The sequence below is a fragment of the Pan troglodytes genome, chromosome 10, assembly GCF_028858775.2.
Source record: "Pan troglodytes isolate AG18354 chromosome 10, NHGRI_mPanTro3-v2.0_pri, whole genome shotgun sequence".
Lineage (NCBI taxonomy): Eukaryota > Metazoa > Chordata > Mammalia > Primates > Hominidae > Pan > Pan troglodytes.
The window spans coordinates 113712208-113726850 of NC_072408.2; the positions used below are offsets into that span (position 1 = coordinate 113712208).

Here is a 14643-nt window from a genome sequence, read left to right on the forward strand (position 1 = left end):
CCCATGGTCCAGCTGGACCACCCAGCCTGCTCAGGACACCCGCCTCGCGAGTGGCAGCGCTAGGATTCAGGTCCAGATCTGACTGGGAAGCTTCCGCAGGGAATTCCGCCCCGGACCCCTGGAGACCCACATCGTCCGGTGTGTTTTCCTTTCACAACACTTCCCACAGCCTGTAATTACATGATTATATATTTGGGGGCATGTGTTTACTGTCTGTCTCCCTGACTGGGCTGTCAGCGTTTTGCTCACCACTGGATTCTCAGGGCTCCGCGCTCAGGAAAGGTTCAGCGAGGTTTGTGTTCAGGGAACTGGGGAGGGCGGGGCCGTAGCGAGGAGCAGCTGGGCCCGGCGCGGGGGTGGGCGGGGCCCAGGGAGTAGGCGGGGCCCAGGGAGTAGGCGGGGTCTGAATGAGTGGCTGCTGGGCAAGGAGTCTCGGCAGGTAGCACTCTGCCGAGAGCAACCCTGAGAGTCTAAGACCCTCGGGGGTGAACAGCCCCTGTCGGATGGGTAGCCTGCTCCAGCCAGACCATCCTCCACCATGTCCACATTGAGCTTTCAGAAAATGTACATTCTAACCATTGTAGTGGCCCTTTCCCGCCTTCAGAATAAAATCCAAATCTTAAATGCAAGATTATAAGCATCTTTATTCAGTTACATTTCAAACGCTTATTATTCTGAAGGGGTTTTTTTAAATTAAGCATTAAAAGTTACTTTAATAAAGCAACTCATGGATATGTGATAAAATTGTACAAAACTAAATACACTCACAAGTGTATGTAAAACTGTGACATCTGCATAAATTTGGCGGGTTGTATCAACGTTAATTTCCTGATGGTGATAATGTAATATAACCTTGCACGGTGTTTCATTTGCTTTATTTCTTACAACTGCATATGACTCTAAAATTACCTCCAAGTAGTTTTTTATAAATATACATATATAACAGAAAATAGTTGCCAATAAGCTATTTTTTAATACTTTCTATGTATACCTCGTGTTCCCTGAAAGGTACTTGAAGGGAAAAACCAGGTCTGATTAATTTTCATAACAGCAATAGAAGTTAGTAGCTTCGTACAGAGTACAAATGAATTTCTAAGAATTCTCAGGCCACAGTTCAGTGCCTAACTCAATGATTAAGCTTGTGGGACCTTTTAAGGCCCTGGGAGAGACCCTGGCAAAAGGTTCACATGATCATATATTTTTGCAAAGTTTGAAAAATTAAGACATTTTAGTGGCCATCTATTAAGATCACTGTTTCTTTTCATTCTAACTTTCCTTTATCAAATTTCTCTTCCATCAGGTGACAGTGTCCTGGCTCAGGGCATTTTGGGGTCTTGCTAAGGGGAGATTGAGTTGGAAATGCTCCATTTTAATCACACTTTGGAAAGATGCTTTGGGGACTTTTCAGTAAAACAGGTGAGAAATTTGCAGTCTCCTGATGTGGATATATATGAAGGGCATCTTTTATTTTTTGCGTCTTTAAATATATTTTTGAAATCCTCTAGAAAAATTCATATAGTAAAAAAATGGTACATGAAACAAAAAGAAATAAAGATGAGCAATAAAACCAAAGAAAATTATTCTGACACTGAGGAGCATAACAAAATCAATTTCAGGTAATACTAAAACATAATTAATTGAGAATAAGAGACACATTTTAAATAACAACAATAGTCAGGCTTTTGGATTGCTTGATAATCTTATGATAAGAGTGAATTACAGGGACCCACTAGGAATAGATTTAAACTTGCTCAATGATTTGCTAAGGAATACTAACAACTATGAAGATAATATCAAACACCTGACCCACATTATGGAGAAGACACTGAGGACTTACTGGTTATGGGTGTTATCAATTTAATGAGTCACTGTGCATTAAGCATTCACTGTGCGAGAAAACTTCAACTGCCCTGAAAACTTATAGTTCATTCACGATAGGAATTTGATACTTCCTCAAATTTGACAACAATCTTAAAAAAACTTATATCCCTTACATGTGACATTTGTTACGGAGCTGAAACAAAGAATTCCAAACTCTCCATATAAAAACAAATTATGTTTTTATTTTTATTTATTATTATTATTTGAGACAGAGTCTCTGTTGCTCAGGCTGGAGTGCAGTGGTGTCATCTTGGCTCACTGCAGCCTCTGCCTCCCAGGTTCAAGCGATTCTCCTGCCTCAGCCTCCCAAGTAGCTGAGATTACAGGCATACGCCACCTCACCCAGCTAATTTTTGTATTTTTAGTAGAGATGGGGTTTCGCCATGTTGACAAGGCTCGATTAGAACTCCTGACCTCAGGTGATCCACCCGCCTTGGCCTCCCAAAGTGCTGGGATTACAGGCATGGGCCACTGCACCCGGCCTCCATATAAAAACAAATTATGATCAACCACACTAGGAGAGAGAGGCTGATTATCTTTCTATTTTCTCTATGGAAAATGTAACAAAATCCTTGTTTATACAAAGATGTGTCTTGGTCCATTCGGGTTACTATAACAGAATACCTTAGGCTGGGTATTTTATAAACAATAGAAATGTATTGCACACAGTTTTGGAGGCTGGGAAGTTCAAGATTAAGGTGCCAACCAACTCAGTGTCTGGTGAGGGCTTGCTCTCTGAGTCAAAGATGGCACCCTCTTGCTGAGTTCTTACGTGGCGGCAGGGACAAATGAGCTCCCTCGAGCCACTTTTATAAGGGCGTGAGTCCCATTCCTGTGGGTGGGGTATCGTGATTGAATCACTTCCCAAAAACCCCATCTCTTAATACTATTACATTAGAAATTAGGTTCCAACATAGAAATGTTGTGAGGACACCAACATTTAGACCATAGCAAGGTGATTAAAGATTATGCAGCCAAATATAGTAGGAAAATGATCATAATAGAATATTTCAAATTGTTAATAAAAAATATTAGGTGTTTTTCTGAATCTTGTGATGTTCGTGGTACTGGACAACTTCATAAAATTTGTATGTAAGCATTCACTTTCACGTCTAACTTGGCATTCATAGTTTTGTATTCTTTTCTTAGAGAACCAAGAACTACAGAAGCATCAGGCCTCCCAAACCTGGATCTGCCTCCATCTCTGTAATCCAAGGCTATACCTGCCTCTGCTTACCTTGTCAGCCCCAGCTTCCACCACCACCCACCATCCCCAACCACACAGACACCCAGGAATTCCAAGCACCAGCACTTCACATATGTTACCTCATTTAATCTTCACACAATAGCTAGATTCTATTTTTATTCCTACACTGACGGATTAATGGCAGAGCAGGGGTTCGAACCTAGGTAGCCAGGTTCCAGCGTCCATGCTATTAATGAGAACATTTGACTTCCTCCCATGTTGGTCATATCATCTTTAAAATTTATGAAAAACTACTAACAGTGCTAGAGTTAGAGGCATTATCATTTCATTCTCATAACAACCTCAGGAGATAGACTGAGACTCTTCACTTCCATGCAAGAAATGCTAAGGATGAATCAGTCAGGATAGGCTAGGACATGCTGCAGAAACAACCTCCACAATCTCTGCGCAACAATGAGGTTATTTCTCAACTCCTGTTCTATTTGTTCTATTTCCTTCCAGTCATGTGGCAGAAACACACCAGCGATCCTGCTGTCACAGCCCAGCCTGATTGGGGCTGCTCAGATTAGAGATAAGCATGAGATGCTATGGGGAAAAAGGGACAGATGGCACCTAACCTAGCTTTGGAAGGTGAGAAAAGAGTGACAAGGATGCTTTCCTAGAGGAGCTGATACTTGAATGAGCTTTAGAATAGAGCAAAAACTAGCAAGGTGGGTGATGGGAGGAAGACTTCTTTTTTTTTTTTTGAGATGGAGTTTAGTTCTTATTGCCCAGGTGGAGTACAATGGCGCGATCTTGGCTCACTGCAATCTCCGCTTCCTGGTTCAAGCAATTCTCCAGCCTCAGCCTCCTGAGTAGCTGGGATTACAGGCATGCACCACCACACCCAGCTAATTTTTTTGTATTTTTAGTACAGATGGGGTTTCACCATGTTGGTTAGGCTAGTCTCAAACTCCTGACCTCAGGTGATCCACTGCCTCAACCTCCCAAAGTGCTGGGATTACAGGAGTAAGCCACCGTGCCCAGCCAGGAGGGAGGGTTCGCTAAGAAAAAATTACTGCCACTAATTTACAGAAGAGAAAACTGAGGCTTCTCCAAGATCACATATCTCACCAGCAGAGGGCCAGAGATAGACTCAGTGAATTGTCTGCTCTCCCTACAATGTTGTACGTCTGTCTTGCATGCAAATGTTTCAACATGCCTCTTCTCCTACCTGAATCAGAACCCAGCCCTCCAGCCCCAGTGAGGGGGCACAAAGAGGAAAAGGAGCTGCCGCGGAAGGAAGGCATACGCCAATGAGTTGCTGGAGGTGGGGGTCTGGGGGACGAGCACGTGGGAACCAGCCTGAGCATTTGTGAGCTCTGGAACAGTCACCCTGGGCTTCCAGACCTTCATTTGAATCTTTAACGAGCTGGAATGACGTGAGAAAGAGGACTAGGAATCTACTGGGAAAACCCCAGCTCAGAGGGCCTCTGGGGAAGGAAACCTCCTCAAATCCCAGGCTTTCTGGACTCTTCTTCTAGTGCTCCTCCTTTTCCTAGGTGCGGCAGACACTGTGTTGAGTACCTGCCCAGCCTACACCTGCCTCCCTGAGAGCTGTCCCCTCACACCCACTCTCAGAACCTTCTTGGTAATGTCTGTGCCCATCCACCCCAGCCTCAGCTGATGTGGCCCAGACAGGGATGTAGCACAGACAGAGTGGGACAGGGAGCAAAGACCGTGTGGCTCTGAAGCGAGTAATTGCAGCACTGAACTTTCCAGGACACCCAGCGGTAGTACCATTCTTTTTTTTTTTTTTTTTTTTTTGTCTCCCTTAAGGCAGTTGAATGGGTTCTAGTGATGGTTCTGTTAAATTAAGTTTAGCCTAAAACTGCCTCCTTACATATTTTAAGTTCGGCCTAAAGGTTTCTCCTACCTAGTGAACTGTAACCTAACTGGATGTGTGAACAGACTGTAACCTCCTCTTGTGCCAGTCATTGAGTTTCTGCCAATCACAGGTGGCCAACTGTTCAAATCATGTTTAAATCAGGCGAATGCATGTCGTAACCACGTGGGCTGTTTCTGCACCTCCATTCCACCTTCTGTAGGTCATTTTCCTTTTTCTGTCCATAAATCTTCTTATACCACATGACTAGCTGGACCCTCTCATTGAGGGGCTGCCCAATTCACAAATCCTTCTTTGCTCAGTTAAACTATGTCAATTTTTAAATTTGTCCTTTCTTCCTTTTTCTTTCCCTTTCTTTCTTTCCCCTTCTTTCCCCCCTTTCCTTCTTTCCTTCCGTCCTTCCCCCCCCTCTCTCTCTCTCTGTCTCTCTCTCTCTCTTTCTTTCACCCAGGCTATAGTGCAGTGGCATGATCACAGCTCACTGCAACCTTCCACCTCAGTCTCCCAAGTAGCTGAGACTACAGGCACGTGTCACCACGCCTGACTATTTTTTGTATTTTTTTGTAGGGACAGGGTTTCACTACGTTGTCCAGGCCGGTCTCAAAATCCTGGGCTCCAGCAATCCTCCTGCCTCAGACTCCCAAAGTGCTGGGATTATAGGGATCATCCTGATGCTGCCTGTCAGATTGTGTGCATGTGTGCCTTTTCCTGGGGCATGTTTCCTAGGAATCCTCTTAAGATCCTGGAGTGATCTATGGCCCAGAAAAGGTTAAGAACTATTAAAAGAAAAAAACTGGCCGGGAACCATGGCTCAAGCCTGTAATCCCAACACTGGGAGGCTGAGGTGGGAGGCTTGTTTGAGCCTGGGAGGTCAAAGCTGCAGTGAGCCATGATTCTGTCACTGCACTACACGGGTGCATGCAGGTTCTTATTCCTGTCCCCTCTCCCTCCCTCATCTGTTTTCCAGAGGTCTCCAGTTTTGGTCATTGAGGTATCCAGACCCAATCTCAGGTGGAACAGAAACCAGAGTCTTTGGTGGCAGCTCTTGGGCCAGACCCTAATGCTCCTGATGGCTGCTGTAGTACGCACGGGCAGCAGAGAGCTGTGGAGTTTGACTTCCTGCCTGGAATCAGGTCCTTTCTAAGGCCTGAGAGTGAAAAGGCAGCTGCTTGGAGAGCCCAGGCTGACCCACTCATGGAGGGAACCAGGGAAGGGGGGCAGAATTGGCATGCCGTCTCATTCGTTTTGAAAGAATATTGTCTCTCTGTCTCCCAAGAGATGGGCTCAGCGCAGACTCTGGAAACTGAGCCAGGATTTTAGGACATCTGGATTCCTCTCTCTGCATGGCAATAAATAAGCCCTATTCTTGGGGACACTTTGGGCATCACAAAATGATAGATAAGAAAGTCATCAGAGCCGGGCGCGGTGGCTCATGCCTGTAATCCCAGGACTTTGGGAGGCCGAGGTGGGCGGATCACGAGGTCAGGAGATCGAGACCATCCTGGCTAACACGGTGAAACCCCGTCTCTACTAAAAATACAAACAATTAGCTGGGTGTGGTGGTGGGTGCCTGTAGTCCCAGCTACTCGGGAGGCTGAGGCAGGAGAATTGCTTGAACCCAGAAGGCAGAGGTTGTAGTAAACTGAGATTACGCCACTGCACTCCAGCCTCGGTGACAGAGCGAGACTTCATCTAAAAAAAAAAAAAAAAGAAAAAGCCATCAGAAGATAATAATTTTTTTATTTTTTAGAGACAGAGTCTCACTGTCACCCATGCTGGAGTACTGTGGCATGATCATAGCTCACTGCAGCCTCGAACTCCTAGGCTCAAGCAATCCTCCTGCCTCAGCCTCCCGAAGTAGCTAGGACTACAGATATGCATCAACATACCTGATTAATTTTTTGTGTGTGTGGAGACTGGGGTCTCACTATGTTGCCCAGGCTGGTCTCAAACCCCTGGTCTCAAGCAATCCTCCCACCTTGGCCTCCCAAAGGGCTAAGATTACAGATGTGAGTCACAGTGCCCAACTGAGAAAATGATTTTTAAATGCAGGTCACATTTGTGGTTTGTGTTACTTCCTGATTTTGCTAATTAGAGCAATACACAAATCCACCACTTCCCTTTTTTCCTCCTATAGCTCTATCTATGAAAATTCTATGGTGGGCATTTTCTTCTTAGTTTTCCCCAAAGCCTAGCCAGTGTCTCTGGGACTTCAAGCAGGGGAAGAAAACCATTCTTATGAAGACAAGATTGTACAGATTTCTATTCCGGTCAAGTGTTAATACCCAAAGAGTAGTTAATGCTTCCTTCCTCACTCCCCAGAAATCTTGGCAGCTGATCCTGGTTGGAGGCCATCCCAGACCTAAGGGCAGGAATATGGTGGCCATGAAGAGGATGGACAAAGTTGCTAGACTGAATCAACTGTAGACTCCAGCTCCTTATGAAAAGTGGAAAGTACATGCTGGGTTACAAGCTGACCCTGAAGATGATCAGACAAGGCAAAGCGAAATTCATCATCCTCGCTAACAACTGCCCAGCTTTGAGGAAATCCAAAATAGAGTACTAGGCCCTGTTGGCCAAAACTGGTGTCCGATATTATTGCCACTACAATGGCAAGAATATTGAATTAGGCACAGCATGCAGAAAACACTAGAGTCTGTACATTGTCTATCATTGATCTCGGTGATTCTGAGTTCATTAGAAGCATGGCAGAGAAGACTGGTGAAAAGTAAACCATACAAAATTTTGTTTAATAAAACTTGCCCAGAACTTGTTTTTTGTTTTTTTTTTTGTTTTTTTTTGTTTTTAAAGAGTTCATGTCACCATTGCAAGAGACAGTTGGAATCTTCCCGTTTCCTCTGTTCTCAGTGTCACACACTGAGAACTCCTGGGTGATGATAACCTCAGAGGGGTTCTCTATCAGATGCCACCTCCATCTCAGGAAGTGATGGGGGGGAAGTTACACTGGACACTTACTGAGTACCAGGCTCTATGCTGCTTTGACACATCCAATGCAGGATTTATGATCCTCATTTTTCAATCAGGGAAACTAAGTCTCAGAGCAACAAAGCTTTCCCAGGATAACTTAGCTAGGGGTCTCAGAGTCTGCCTGCAAACCTAAGTCTGATCTGGCTCCAGAAGCTGTGTGCTATCCACTCTGTAGCTCTGTTTCAGAAACATCACTTTCCTTATTGTCGGTTAAGATTCCATACTGCCAGACCAGGGAATCCCATTCTCTCCCAGTAGGAAATTTCACAAACCTCCTAGTCAACAGCGAATTGGAGAGTCACCCCATAAAAGCCTGGGCATCCATCTAGTAAATGCAGGCTGGGGGAGGGGCTCAGGCAGTTGCTGGTTCTGGTTCCTTCTTGAGTTTGACTTCATTTCCTGTCCTTGGAGGCCATGGGACACCCCCATATTCTTCCCATATGTTGACCTTTTTTGATTAAATAGGGTGAATAGGTTTTTGCTTCTTTTTTCCTTTCTTTTTCTTCGAGACAGTGCCTTACTCTGTTGCCAGGCTGGAGTGCAATGGTGTGATCACGGCTCACTGCAGCCTTGTACTCCTGGGCTCAAGTGATCGTCCTGCTCAGCCTCCCGAGTAGCTGGGACTACAGGTGCACACCACCATACCTGGTGAAGTTTTAAATTTTTTGTAGAGACGGGGTCTTGCTATGTTGCCCAGGCTGGTCTTGAACTCCTGGCCTCAAGTGATCCTCCTGCCTCAGCCTCCCAAAGCACTGGGATTACAGGAGCAAGCCACCATGCCTGGCTGGTTTTTGCTTCTTAAAATCACATGAACCCTGATTAACACAGAAATAAATCAATCCAGTTCTTTTTGTTTTGTTTTGAGGTGGAGTCTTGCTGTGTCGCCCAGGCTGGAGGGCAGTGGCGCAATCTTGGCTCACTGCAACCTCTGCCTCTTGGGTTCAAGTGATTCTCCTGCTTCAGTTTTGGAGTAGCTGGGATTACAGGCGTGCGCCACCACATCTGGCTAATTTTTGTATTTTTAGTAAAGATGGGATTTCGCCACGTTGCCCAGGCTGGTTTCAAACTCCTGGCCTCAAGTGATTTGCCTGCCTCGGCCTCCCAAAGTGCTGGGATTACAGGTGTGAGCCACCGTGCCCAGCTTAAATCCAGTTCTTTTATTGCTCACTTTTCAAAACATTCCTGAAAACTTCAATAATGACATTTATGAAGTCTCAGACACCAGGAATGTCTGCATGGCTGGTCATGTGGCAGTGCATCTGGGGTCTTCCCCATTGTCTTCCTTTAATAACAACCTCTGCCATGTGCATGCCACACTTTCTCCCAGCTGCCTCCTGGATTTACAGGAAGCACAGCCTAGTGGGAGACGCTTAGGTTTGGGAATCAGAGCAGAGTTTGAATCCCGGCTCTACCAACTTGAGTAAGCAGCTTCACTTCCCAGAGCTTCAGCATCTTCTCAACTGCCAAATAGGAATAACAGCATCTCCGTCACCTGGTTGTTTTAAAGATCTCAGAAAATGAAGTCTGTAAAACACTGAGCACAGAGAAGACATCAATAAATGACAAATGTTACTTTGATTTTAACCCCAGATTTTCAGGGACTGTCTTTATGACAGTGTTCTCTCCTGTTGTTCACGTAAACCTGGAATGGAATTATCCTGGACTTTCTGATATTTTAGTATCCAAAAGGCATCTCCCAAACCAACACCTTATGCTCTAGAGTCTGGTTTGGAATCTGTGGTCTTTGCACTTAAGACCTGGGCCTCAGAAGGGGTGGGCGGTGGCAAAGCCTGCTCGATTGTCCCTGACAGGGGAATTTCATCACTCCCAGGCTCCTAGTCCTGGTTGACAATGACACCTAAGCAGGCGGCACTGTCCCTGCTGCCCCCACAGAGCCGCAATCAGGCCCCACGCTTGGCCCTGCCAGGCTCCTGGAGAGCTCTGGATCCTGGTCATCAGCCTCCAGTGCCAGCTGTGCAAAAAGAGGCCACTTTACATTTGATACAAAGCATCAGCCAATCTCATTCACAGTGTCTGGAATATGCTAAGCTCCGGACGTAAGGCTGGTAAGTAGTGCTTCCACACGAGCTCCCTTTCTGCCTCCCCACCACCAAGACGCTTATGGACCCAGATGAACATGCAATGCCTTGTCTTTTCCGCTGCTCATCTCCCCAGATGTCAAGAGATGTTGTTCCAGGGAACAGTCTGAGAAAAGCCCCATTCTCCTCGCTGCTTCTCACCTGCCAAGAAGCCCCGGTCCGCAGGTGCCTGGTGGAGGTGGAGGAGCTGCCAGAAGGCATCAGCCCATTCATGCTGGTTGAGAAGTGGTCTTCTCTGTGCCAAGTCCAGCCTTGGCAGCTCCATCGCAGGGCCTGGTTCTCATTCACAGCACCTGTCTGCCCAGGCCTCAAACCCCATCTCCCACCCCTGCTGCTTCGCACAAATGCAGGTGACCCCATGACCAGGGCCTCCCTCGGAGCCCACGGTTCTTCTGACAAAGCCCCGCTTGTTGGAAACGCTGAGTCTCAGAGAGTCGCCAGTCCTAGAAATAAGAGAAGCCAAGAGATGGATGATCCCGCCCTATGTGCTCCTTTCATAGGGAGGAACTCCAGTGGAGGCGGGAGAAGGATCTTGGAAAGCATCACTGGGTCCGGCAGATCTCAGCCCTGGCTGCGCTTAGAATCATCTGGGGGAACTTTAAAAAATGAGATTCTGATTTAAATGGGGGGTGGGGAGTGGGCAGTGGGGTGGGAGGGAGAACCCTCAGGGGAGTCCAAATTGAGAATCCCTAATCATGTACAACCCAGAACCTGTCTTACACATGGAAGAATGGAGGTCCCTAGAAGAGGGCCTTTGAGGTTGTTAATCTCGTCTAACCCACCTGCTTACAGTTGCAGACACTGAGGCCCAGAGAGGTTAAGTAGACTCAAGGCTCATGGCTAGTAAGTGCTACCTTTTAGTATTTTGGGCAGTTTGACTTCTAATTATCTCAAAATGGTTCTGTTTCTATCATCTCTGGTTTTATTGCCTTAAAGATCTGCTTTAAACCTATCGTGATTCCCTAATGGGCCAGGCTGGAGTGCAGAGGTGCGATCTCAGCTCACTGCAAGCTCCACCTCCTGGGTTCACACCATTCTCCTGCCTCAGCCTCCCGAGTAGCTGGGACTACAGGAGCCCACCACCACACCTGGCTAATTTTTTGTATTTTTAGTAGAGACAGGGTTTCACCGTGTTAGCCAGGATGGTCTTGATCTCCTGACCTCGTGATCTGCCTGCCTCGGCCTCCCAAAGTGCTGGGATTACAGGCGTGAGCCACCACACCCGGCCAATTTTAAATATTTAGATATGGGATGTGGGCGTCCATTTGGACACTTGCCTTGGCCCTGAATGTTTTGGGGACATCTGCTTTTCAGCTTTGGCCGCTGTAGGTGGAGGCTTCATGGTCCCTGACTTGTGAAAAGGCCCCTCAGGTCTCCCAGAAAGGAATGGAGGGAACTGGCCTCAGTGTTGACCCCTGTGGATCTCAGAGAAGGCAAGGTGGTAGTCAGCCTTGCTGTGGGAAGGCAAGTGGCCCAGCCCTCCAGTCTGTATAAGAGCAGCACTGGCAGTTGCTAGTGGGAGTCACAGACTATACCTATGGTCAAAAAGAATTCACAAGGTGCTGATGTATTATGGAAACAGGATGTGGCGTCCCCAAGCCCTGGTTGGTAAGTACCTCCTTTCTTTCTTCCTGCAGTACACTTCTTACAAAGTCCTGTTTTTAAATTCCAAGGCTATGGTCTTTTTCATTTTCACAACAGAATTTCCATGGAATACATGAATACTAGGAACAGGACTGCTGGGTCATAGGGTATCTCAGATACTAATTTGCCTAAGTAATTCTAGATTGTTCTTTAGAATGGCTGCACCTGTCTACCGTCACACCAACTGTGCATGAGGGCGCCACCACCCCCACACTTCTGCAAACACCTGTCATGATTTAGTTTTCTAATTTGTGCCAAATCAGCAATAGAAAAGTTATAAATAATTGTTGCTCTAATTTGCAATTTTTAAATTACTAATGACTTTGAGCATCTTATCGTATGCCTGTTAGCTTCAATTATCTCCACATCCTCCTATGTAGTATCAGCCTGCCCATCTTTCTCTAGGGTTCTCTGCAAGGATAGCTGGGAGAGACTAGAACCAGTTTGCTGATATCTAGAGTTGCTATGACAGAATAGTGGAGAGACCATGCTGGTACAGCATTAGTCACTCCTCTTTCTTCTCATCTCTTTAGGACTGCCTCTCCTACCTTCTGGCCCCCCAGCTCCCTGCTCTCCAGTTGTGCTGGCCAGGAACATACAAGGCCATTCCCGCCTCTGGGACTGTTGCTCCCACTCCTCTGTCTGCTGGGACCACTGACATGACAAGGCTCTGCCCACTCTCTCTGGAGTTTCTGCTCAATGACATCTCAGCAGTGACATCTTCTGTGACCTCTGTATCTAGAGTAGCACTTTGACTACTTCTTCCCTTAGTTTTTTTTCTTAGCACTTCCCATGACCTGGCATTCCCATTGCCTGTTATGTGTTTACTGGTTTGTTTACGTATCGTGTCTCTCCTAGGTGCCACAAAAGCAAAGACTGTGACTGTTTGTTCACTTCTATATCTTAAGTGCCTGCAAGGGTGCCTGGCACGTAGTAGGCACTCAATAACTCAATAATCACTTGTTGAATAAATTCCTTTTTAATATGTGATATTTATACATACTAATGGGGTACATGTAGAAGTTTGTGACATGCATAGGGTGTGTAATGATCAACTCAGGGCATTTATCATTTCCATATGTATTTATCATTTCTATATGTTCTACATTTCAAGTCCTTTTTTTTTTTTTTTTGAGACAGGGTCTTGCTCTGTCACACAGGCTAAAATACAGTGGCTCACTGTAACCTCAAGCTCCTGGGCTCAAGCAGTCCTTCTGCCTCAGTCTCCTGAGTAGCTGGGACTACAGGGACCCACGACCATGTCCGGCTAATTTTTAAATTTTTTGTAGATGGGGTCTCACTGTGTTGCCCAGGCTGGTCTTGAACTCCTGGCCTCATGCAATTCTCCCACTTTGGCCTCCTAAAGTGTTGGGATTACAGGCATGAGCCACCGTGCCCAGCCTCTTACAGTTATTTTGAAAAATACAACACGCTGTTGTTAACTATAGTCACCCGACTATACTAGCAAACATAACTTATTCCTTCTATCTAACTGTATGTTTGTACCCATCAATGTACCCAACCTTGCTTCATCTCCCTTCCTCCAACCCATTTAATTGAATACATTTTAATTAGTTCCTCCTACCTAGACATATAGGCATAACGCTTACATGTAAACATTTGGACATTTATCAGTTTTCTCAGGATGGTTTTTAGATCCTTAGAAAAATGGGCTGGGTGTGGTCACTCATACCTGTAATCCCAGCACTTTGGGAGACCGAGACAGAAGGATTGCTTGAGGCCAGGAGTTTGAGAACAGCCAGGTCAACAAAAAATTAAGAAATTATCCAGGCATTGTGGGATGTGCCTGTAGTCCTAGCTACTCAGGAGGCTGAGGTGGGAGGATCGCTCAATCCCAGGAGTTCAAGGCTGCAATGAGCCATGATTGTGCCACCGCACTCCAGCCTGGACAATTTCCTATAGCGATTCAGTTAAATTAGCTCCCCAGGCTTTCTAGTGCTTTCTCTAAACTGTCAGGATCAATGTATTTCCAGATCTGGCTTTGAAAATAAATAGAAATTTCTCCTAAATAGGAGATTATTTCCTAGAGTTCATATAGCACAAATTACTTTGGTTTTCTCGTATTGCTTCTGCTATCTTTGGTCCTAAATGTTAATTATGTTCTTACTTAGAAAAATAGATCTTTCCATAAAAAGTAATGAGTTTTTAGGCTTAAAGTTTTAGTCCAACATAATGACAGTTAGACAAGCATCTTGTCACTGTTGCACAAACACTTTCTAAAAAATTTAACTCCACTTGCTTTCTCTGAAACTTGCAAAAAAAAAAAAAAAAGTTGTTAGGAAACACCAGGACTAGAATTCAGCCGTGTCTTTCTTAAAAAAAAAAAAAAATCAGTTGGAGTGCCAGTTGTATAGGCACTGCCTTTTGTTACCAAAAAAAAAAAAAGTTTTAACTCCACAGTGGAAAAACTAACATTGTCACTAGGATATGAAGAAACCATGGTGAAGAACTAGCAACAGTGGGGCCCCGCAGAATGGCTGGCGGCATCTGTGCTGAGGGCCTTTATCAGTAGCCTTGTATGTTCTATTCAGGACTCTCAGGACGATTGTTGGCATGATGTAGACAAATTGACGCAAATTAGTTTAGCATGGGCTATGCAAAGTTTAAGCTTGTTGAGTAACACACGTGGACCACATAGCAAGAGCTCCCAACACTATGCAAAAGTGTTAGATGCAAAGTACTAACTACCCTAGACTGTGCTATTCCAGATTGGAAGCAGAATTTGCAAATTACTGGGCAGTGCGGAGGAGGAGGGCAGGAAGCTGGCAGTGGAGACCGGATCCCCCATGCTGACCCTAAAGGCCAGTGATGGTTGAGAAAAATAACTCCTGAAAGTGCCGCTTGCTCTGCCTAAAACCTACTGCCTGTTATTTCATGGCCACAAATCCTCAAAGAACTGGCCCCAAAGATTAAGGGGA

General features: G+C 45.6%; 1 long non-coding RNA gene across 1 annotated transcript in view; it reads right to left on the reverse strand.

Annotated features, from left to right (window-relative positions):
- The window catches only part of LOC129136551 (uncharacterized), a 56138-nt gene that overhangs the window by 4330 nt on the left and 37165 nt on the right, over positions 1-14643 (reverse strand). The window lies entirely within an intron of this gene.